This window comes from Aptenodytes patagonicus, chromosome 9 (assembly GCF_965638725.1).
Source record: "Aptenodytes patagonicus chromosome 9, bAptPat1.pri.cur, whole genome shotgun sequence".
Classification (NCBI taxonomy): domain Eukaryota; kingdom Metazoa; phylum Chordata; class Aves; order Sphenisciformes; family Spheniscidae; genus Aptenodytes; species Aptenodytes patagonicus.
The window spans coordinates 5,941,495-5,951,608 of NC_134957.1; positions in this window are offsets into that span (position 1 = coordinate 5,941,495).

Consider the following 10,114-nt stretch of genomic DNA (forward strand, 5'->3'; position numbering starts at 1 on the left):
AAGACATGGTCCATGTTAATGTGGTTTATGTCCCTCCCTTTTTAAGCTTCTGAAAAGCTCCACTTATTCCTGTGGCAATTAGGAGTAATCATCACTGCCAATGATGTATTTGTACTAGGACATCAATACAATGCAATGTCATTTCCAAACATTTTGAATCAGATGAACTTTGAAGTTTGAAATGTAGCTATTTTACTTTGACTGTTTACTGGAGTAGCCACTCCCAATGTGATTTGAATATGAGTTGCGAGGTGCGCTTCCAGGGGCTTCCATGAGGCAATAGATGTGTTTCTTCTATTAACCATAATGAGAATTGCATGACTCATTCCTCTCACACCAGGCTAAAATGTACCCCTGCGGTTCTGTACTATGTATATTGACTTGAATGAAGCTTTGTGTAATAAGATTTAAATTGTAATGAGTCATTATGTCAACCTTTTTTGCTGGTATTTTACATAGTGAGTCTACTGTACAGTGTGCAGTACACTACTGCAGAAAATCCTAGCAAGTGTGATAAGTTGGCAGTGGGTAGGTATAAAAAAAAAAAAACAAACTACTATGAAAACTTCTCACAAAATCTTAGCATGACCATAGTTTCAAAAGGATGATTTGTGTGTGTGTGTGTGTGCATGCGCTTATTACAGCCATTATCATCAGTCCAAGATACACTCCTGAATCCATCACATTTAGATATATGCCCTCATTTGCTTTTAGTGGGACAAGACATTCTTGTTTATATGGGCTTGAGGTAAATGATGTCAAAGTATTATTTTTCAAGATTGTTTAAACATTCACACATGCACACATGCACGCACACAGAGAACTGTTTTCTAATAATCCTTTTAACAGCCTGAAGCTGAAATAACTTTCTTTCTTGCAAGGATCTGTTATTGAGTTTCTTATTAGTAACTAGATGCTGACATTGATTTCATTAAAGAATAAGCACAGTCCCGAAGAGCTTTTGATTTATTTTCTTTAATTGCATAACGTGTAGAGTATAAACACAGACTGCTTTGCTCAGAACTGTACCTCTTTAATTGCTTGAATTAAAAGGATTTCTGGATCAGTATTTTCTCACATTTTTCAGTATATATTGGTGGCATGTTACCAAAGTACCTCTGAAACGGCTAAAGCTGGCTAGGGTTGAAAGTGATGTGGAAAAATTATTTTTTAGTTCATTGTAAATGTTAAAAAAACACTAACAAAACCCTTTAGTTTTACAGTAGCAAAGTAATAGCTATTTTGTGCACTGTAGATAAATATCTTTTCTTCTTATAATGATTACCTATACAGGACCCAAAGAATTAACTATGTCTTGAGATACCATTTTGTGTCCTTGTTAATCTACACCAAAAAGTAAACAGATTCTAAGCCTAGACTGTGGCTCTTTTGTGTCACCTTTTTAAAGACAGAGGTTAACAAAACTCTTAATGAAACACATGCACACTCACAAACACCTTTCTCTATATGATTCTGCATTAATTCTCCAACTGGTTTGTAAATTCTGGTGTTCCCTATTTAAATATCCACAGCAACTATGAACACGCTTCTCTCCTTCTGCTCACTTCTTGTTTGAGAATTTAGTATCAACAATTAAATGATTTAATACTAAAAGAGAGCAGGTTGAGGAAGTGGGAGAAGGACCAGAAGATTGACAAAGAAATGGGAAAGATAACTGACGCTTAAAGCTTCTTATAGTCCACCACAGTAGCTCATATTACTCTTACTTTTGCGCTCTTGCTTCTCTTAAATATCTAAGTGTTTACAAGGTAGACACCAGAGGCTGTACTTGAAAGCTACAGAACTGGCAAATATCAATATCTAATAGCTGGTGTCCTTCCCCCTTTTCTCCCCTATTACCTATTGCCTGTGAAATGGTGTCAATGAACAAAAGACCACATAGCTGGCTTTTTATTTCCCCAACTCATCCTTAGATGTACCTTTTCTCACCCTCCCAGCAAACTATTACGTATTTTAGGATTGGTTTGCTTGTCTTTTTCGCTGGCAGCTCTTCCTGCTCTCATTAGTACATGAAAGTCTAATTGTGCTGGGCAGCTCTGTCTTCGCAAGCAATTTACAAATTATACGTGAAATGGGACAGGAATCTTGGAAAAGCCTAGCACTAAACATCATTAATTCTACTCTTAGTAGATAAATTCTTCTCAGGTGAATGATGTGCTCTGCTTCTTACCTGAAAAAAACTCTCTGTATTTTTTTCTAAGCCTTCTGCATTGTGATATCAATTAAGGTATATAAAAAATATTCTTATAACTAATTAGAAATCAGTGAGAAAATCAGTGTGAAATTTAGAGACAGATTAATACAGTAGAGAACCAAACAATTAATTTATGCTCAATCTAGTGACTAAATATCCAGCTTGTTACCTCTGTTTATCTTTTTTTATCAGTATCTTAATTCCGGAGCCGGCAGGGAATATATCCATATGTTTTACTTCTCTTGTAGAATTAGCTTAAAGAAAAGAAAAAAAACCACCACCAAAACATAGGATTGCAGACTCGCCATTTTTTTTCCTGAGAGGATCATAAATTATTTAAAGTTTCTTCATCTTCCGAATGCCCAGATGAATGCACTGAAATATTCAGAGGCTAGAACCTAAAAGATTATACAGGTGATTCAATAATTCTTGCCAACAACTGAAATAAAAATCATGCCTTTTTCTTTATATTTTCTTTATATTTTAAGCATGAGGAATTAATTTTTCTCTCTTAATTTTCCCCTGTATCAACAAATCATTTAAGATACATCAGTATTAAATGAAAGGACATAAACATAGCTGAAATGCAAATGTATGATATCAGTCCGTTTTTATTTTCCTTGGAAATATTTTTCGCTTTTTCCACTCAGTTCTCTATGCTTGAAAAAGCAATATTGCTTTCTGTGTACACTGGTAATTAAGTCTGGCATTCATATTTTTTTCTATTACTACTTTTCTTGGTGCTTATTTAAGAACTTTGTTTGCAAAGTTGAATACACAAGGTTCCTTTTAAACACTTGTATTGATTTTCTTTTGTTTTTTAACAGACAGCAACCTGTACACAACATGGAAAAAATAATAAGCAGCCAGTGCTCAAACAGTAAAATCAACATTCTTATTCTTCTTCTAATGACTACTATGAGCACTCCAAGTTCCAGCAGTACCCCAAAAGAAAAGGAGAGTCCTTTATTTCTCAAGTATCAATGATATGGTCAATAGTTAAATACAATAGGTGGGTTTTTTTCCCCCTCTTGAACCTAAAAATTAAGAAATAAATTCAAATGGAAGCTCTTTAGCTTTTTTTCTTTCCTTACTAGGCTTTTCAGCATACATGAGTTACTTGAATTCAGATGCCTGTCCAAAAATGGGCTGCAAATATGTTAATCCAGCAGGGCATGGAAAATTAATCTTGATCTTAAATTAACATTGTCACTATAGTCCAGATAGTTGAGACATGGATATGCATCTCAACCCTCTGTGCATAACCTGGCAGGAATACAAAGTTATCATAGCATTTTATGTATGCACTTTCGAAAGATCAGTCGTGTGTCACACCCTTCTGCGTGAAGTTGTGCGAAATGGGTCCAGAGGTACCGATGTGTGTGGATGGAGAGGAAGTTACCAGAAAATAGCTGAAGAGAGGGTAAATATGTGTTGAGAGATAGTGTTTAAAAGCCTTCCAAGATCTGATAAGCTCTGGAGACTCTGGCAGAACCTGCAAAAATGGATAAAACACCAAAAGTCTGCTGAATTTGTCCAAAGCCACCAGTACACAAGTAGCCTCAACAACGGGTCGTATCATTCGGACCACATCCAAGAAGGTGGTGGCTGCTGTATTCAAAGAAAGACGCCAATATCACACACACACACTTGAGCATCTTCCACACCTACCTAGAAGCTGCTGGCATCACCGTGGGCCTCCATGTGGTTGGTCTCCCCTTTTCTCCATCCACATAACCGTGACTCACCCCATGTGAGTGTACGTATGACTGACCTGTTTGGGGAGTATGTGGATGTACAGTTATCTGTAATTAAAAATAAAGGCTGGATTCTATTAATAATACCAGCTGAATTAATAAAAGGTTTTAATAAATATTAGTTGTGATATGTGCCTCCCCCAGCTTGATCCCCTACCAGGGAAAAGGAAATTTATAATACTTGAACATTTTTTCTACTTGGAAAAGACAAGGGATGAACCATTCAATGCAAGGTCTGCTATGTGGTTGCAGAGAAGACACCTCTCACTGAAGTAACTTCATTTCCTGAACATACCCATCCGTTATCCTCTACCAGCAATAAACACCTTATGATTTCTTTTTAGTAAGAACTTTATGAGCCCTCAGTTCATGTTAAGTTTAAAAGAGTCATATTCTTTTGTGTTTTGACAGAGCAAAGGATTCTGACTTGGTTTTTTTTTCTCATTTTAAATCTTAACTGGAATCAGAAGGCTGGATCATCAGTAGACATAATACATTATCATTAACTTCATGAAGCAATTTCTCTTGTACAATTTTGCTAGTGCGGACGCTCTAGCTTTTAGTTTAATTGAATTTGTTGATAAATCTGTCATGATGTGCTTTCTATATATGATCTTTCTATGGAAAAATTATTTCTACAGAATAAAATTCACTTCATGAATAGGATTAGAACAAGGCTTGTACATTGTATAATCTCATATTGAATTGGTTTCTAATAAGCAGTAGGAATGACTTAGATTGGCCCTCTGTTCATTTATGACTTTCCCATTAACATTTGCAAAACAGGCAATGAGAAAAAACATATGTTGAAATCAAACATTTTAGCAAATGTTTTCATTAAATATTACCAACTTTTTTCATTATCGAAAATGGAATATTCTCATTTAATCAATGAATCCAGTAAACAAATGCACTATTGCCTGCAATGTCTTTTGTGTTGGAATTTCAGTTTCTACACTTGTCCCCAAGGCCAAGAAAGAGCATGACTTTATGTTGCCGATGTGCTGTGTTTCATCAGGTTGTGTCTTAGTATATACATGTTACTTTAGATCTAAGCAGATGTGACAGAAGGTAACAGACTGCACTGTGGTGCTGCAATGTCAGCCTGTGCACCAGAAAGATTAGAAAATGCAGTGCTGTAAGCACGTTGACTGGAAAGCGCAAAACAAACACAGTAACATCTAGTTTTCTGACAGGAAGTCAAATAATTGGAGTGCACACGCTCCTTCATTGCAAAAAACCCTGTTACTGCCATGAGAATAATAACGGTTTGCTTTGCCTTTTGGTTTGGCAGCAAGTGATTATCACCTTCAACAGAACTGAAGCAGACAGTCAGTACATTGTATATACAGGGAAAAGGAAATAGTGACTAGGCGCTACTGGATTTAATGCATTTTATTACTGCATGCAATTTCATGGATTTAAAAAGTGGAATACATTTTCTCTTTCTGAATTCTGATTGCACTTTTTTTTTTTTTTTTTTTTAATGAAAAACCTATTGGCTTCCTTTGGCGTATTTCTTGATAATAAGACTGCCTTGGTTATTACAGTGCTATGTTTCATATCTCTTTGAGCACAATACAAGATGTTCCACTTACTTAAAGCTTTCTTGATGTTATCAGACTGACAACATTTACTTCAGTAGCCCTAAAAGCCATTCCAGGAACAGGACTTGATCCTGCCCTCAGTTATCTGTCCACATTCCATCAAACATCTGTAAAGAGGTTAAACAAAATGAAAGGACACCCAGGCCCTAGATTAGCCAGTAATCTGGGAATTGACTTTTTTCTTTCCCCCTAATATAACAAAAATTAATGCCAGCAAGTCTCTTGGCTGTATCAAAACTAGGCTCACCTTCATGATTGCCAAACTGTTTTACAAACTCAATTATCAGTCATTTTAATTTCACTATATTTCACAAAAAATGCAGAGGAGGACTCGCATCTCAGAAGAGGATGTAATACTGGTGTGGTCATGCAGAACAACATTGTCCTTAAAAGTTATTAAAGCCAGTGGGAGAAGGGAAATAAAATTAGGTCATCTTAATTCAAAGCCCTATTTTACTTTCATTGTCATTTGGCTTTTGGTAACCATCAGCCTTATCCAACCATCATACTTACATCGTCTCTCTCACTTGGTAATTAATTTTTTTCATAAACAAGCAAAAGTTTACCTTTGGAAGTTTTTAACTGGCCAGCTTCTCATGCTTTTCAAGTAGACTTTTTCAATGAAATGTCCATTTGACATTGAGTAATTTGGAGAAATACATAATGAGTTACCATACCTTCTTATATTACCAAATGAAGGAGTAAACATTAAAATTTTAATAAAGGATGAGACATCCAGTTATGAATTTGGTGACTGTGGCCACATAAGCATGCTGTGTATTTATGACAATTTCTAAGAAACTTTCAGCACAGCCTAAAACTAAAATGGAAGATTATCTTTTGATAGTAGTAGTTCAGCTAGGTATGCCCACTTGCATTTTTAAGCACGCTAATGCGTATGACAACCCAAGAGGCATGGAGAGAGAGCCTAAGTGCCTTAGTGAGTGGAAATACAGTGAATAACCTTAGGGATTAAAGTGCATCAGATCCTTATAGCAAGTGGCAAAGGCCTGTTGTCAGTTACGGGAAAAATACATCTGTTCTTTTCATGAAGTAGCGCTCTCTGTGAGGTTTCAAGAACAAAATGAAGAGGGTTTGTTGGGGTTTTTTCCATCCAGTTTTTAATATACTGGCATGAAGAAAATCCAGGCTGCAGGGATTTTTGACGTGCAAGCATCTTGCTGTTGTTTTGGGGCATGATAAACTCCAACACACCAATCCCTATTTGGGGTACATATTAATAGGTGATAGACCTGAAATAAAGGCACATGGTAGGCAAAAGAGTTCACAAGTTTGTTGGTTTTGTGTAGCTTTGGGAGGAAGAAAAAAACAAAATAAAAGGCAGAGAGGAAGATCTAAGCAATATGAACAAATTGTTAGCTAGTACAAGGAAAAGCAATGTGAGAGAAGAATTTAAAAGAGAAAAAAAGACTGAAATTAATCAACTCTTGATGTTTCCTTCACCAGTAGAGGAATTTCTGTGGTTATTCGTAAACATTACCAAAGAAACAACTAACTTAATAACGCTATTTCTTCCTAGTAGAAGGAATTTGTGGCACGCTTTGCCCCATCCTCCCCAAACATACAACCCTTTCTGGACATAAAGAGTAAAACTGTAATATCTGCATTCCAGGATGCTTCAAAAAGGAGTGCTTTTTAGTAATATTTTCCCATCTGCCATGGAAAAGTCAGTTCTGACTTTGGGATATGAAGCAAATTTTTATCTAAAATCTGGGCTCCTATTTAAGTGCAATGTTACCTCTGTGGAACAGAGAAATTCTTTAAATTAGATAGGTCAGGAAATGACTTTTATAATAATAATAAAAAAAATGTTTTACCATCTTAACCTCTACATTGATGCAGAGCTTATTCTAATCTACTTTTACCTCAGGTGTTAAAAGGATCTGCCAAAAAATAAAATTAGTTTTTGAGAAGCTGCGCTCCCCCTCGCCTAATCATGGATACTAGTGTCCACTAGATCTGCTTGTTTCTGAGACAGAAAGCCAAAACATGTAGGAAAAAATAACATATTTTTGCTTTTTCCTACAAATCTAGCCTTTCACTTAATTACAAAAAGACAAACAGGTAGGTTTGTGGACTATTCCTACACAAACTCATCCTTTACTGCTATTTACAAACTAAAACTGAAAATCATTTAGGTTCTGGAGGTTTAACTTACCTAAACATGAGACAAACCTTCAAATTTCAGTTGTGTTACACTGTTTCAGCTACCTTTTGGGACTGTTAGCCAAGTTTTTACAAAAGAATACACTTACAGGTCAGTAACTTTATTTTGATAGAAGAAGTAAGTGGTTTCATATCCAGTGTGCTGAAATCCAGGACAGAACAGCAGATGACTTTTATGTCAGCTGTTGGCTCAAGCTCTTCAATTTGTATGGCTGAATTTACAAAATCTTGACCGATTTGCATGCTAGACACCAATTGAAATCCAGAGTCTAGAACTCTAGATTCGCAGGCAATCCCGGTTTAAGCAGGCTGCTGCAGAGCCGGGCTTTGTGCCCACGGCCTCAGTGCATAGCAGGCCAGAGTAATAACTCTCAGCGACTATGAGAAACCTGAACGCTTGTGTCACAGACTCAATTTCTTGTTCATGTGGGTTTTGTACAGCAGATTACACTGCTGTCAAATGAAAAGCAGCCTTATGTTTCTCAGTAGTGTTGGCAAGTTGGATGGGAGAGGGTAGAAATACGTTGTCTTCCTGAATGTTCAGGACACGTCTACAGAGCTGCCGAAGAGTAGCAGGAGGATGGCTGGGGAAATTCTGGTTGACTTCTAGTTTGATGACAGGAGGTCCTTGGAGATAGTTGCTTTCTGTACTTGGTTTTCTGTGAAGAAAACTTGGTTGAGGATACAGCTATACATTCCTGGTAAAGTTAGGAAGAACCAGAGAGAAAGGCACATGTCCAAAGACAGCTCTTTAACACTTTAAGAGAAAAGATTCCTTAACTGCAGCACCACTGTACCTCTTAAATTTAAAGTTTAAATTTAAAGAATGCGTTCCATCATTTTTACGTTTTGTAGAAAAACTTCTTTGGCTTGTCCTTCCCACACACAGAACACAATGAAAACAAGCAAACAAAATACATAAAACACGCCTGACTCAAATCTTGCTGTGTCCAGCACATGGTGGTGTAGCAGGGGAAACTGTAGCCTAAGACAAAATTTTCACCATTTAGCATGTGGAGATTCACCTGGTTGGTGTTTGCCATGTGATTTCCCTCCTCCCTGTCCTTCATACAGTCTTGGACTATAGCAAGTGTCTGTCTTAATCATTTCTTGTATACATGGCCAAAGATAACTGCAATAAGTAGGGTGTATTTGTTCCCGTGATGCCGAATGACTTCAGCTACCTGAGATGGAGACACAGGATCTCTTGGAAGGCTGCCCTACCTCTTCCATTTAGTCATGGAAACTTAAAAAGCAGAATCAGGCTTTTAGGTTATTTTTCAATTACACTGCACTGCAACTAAAGTTTCCTCTAGAAGTCTTACACAGTTCTAAACATTGCAATGGCTCTGGGATTTTTATTTTTTTAACATATTTGTCCATCCACAGGAGCTTGTTTTGCCTTTATTCAGCAGCTATACAATGGCTTGGTTTCATTTTTGAAAAAGTGTAAGAAGTTATCCAGACCTCAAGACAAATATGTTCAAAGCTGAGTTTTTGATCATTTAAACATCAGTACCACTGGCTGCACACAAACTATTCAGAATTCTTTCACAGGGTTGGCAGAAAGCAAAGAAAAGCATTTTTCATAGTATTGCTATCAACTAAGCCTCTTGCATCCCAAAGGCAAGCTCATGCCTTCGGACTCATCCTGTCCCAAACAGATTTGGTCACTGTCAGCCTCAAACAGAAACCAAGAATGTCTTCCATGCATTGATCTCAGTTATGTGGTTGCATAAGTTATGATTAACATTCCAGTAAGAATGTAGGCTATACTGGAGAAAGCAGAAGCTTCATGGGGGAGAAATACCTAATTTTTTTCTCCCTAGATGTAAGGTCCACTTGTCTTCGCTGCTTGTTGCAGTCCTTAAACTATGGTAAACAGTTTGCCTAGGACATTAGCTGACTCCATTTACTGTCTGGGTAGGCAACAATCAGGTCTGGGTATGTGCAAGGCCATTCCTGATCAGCTTTTTTCCAGAACTTATCCAGCATCTCCGCACTTAATGAAGAAATCCATGAGCTTCAGCAAGCACGATGAGTAATAGTCCTAAAGAGATCATTTTCCTTGTTCCTTGATTTCATTTAGCAAGGAAGATGGAGAAACAGGAACAGGAACATTCCACCAAGCATTTCTTTCTCTCATGTAAGTGGTTCCAATGCCTTCATTTCTAAAACAAGGAGATACAGAATGGAACAAGCTCTGCAAGTTTATTATCAAATGTTTCATGCTTGTCCACAGAACGTCACTGTGCAGCCGTTCTTGTTTCCTCCATTAATTTAATGATGTCCATGACACCTTCAGGGCACCAGGTAGCAGAAGCCTAATGAAAGCTCTTCTGAACAAT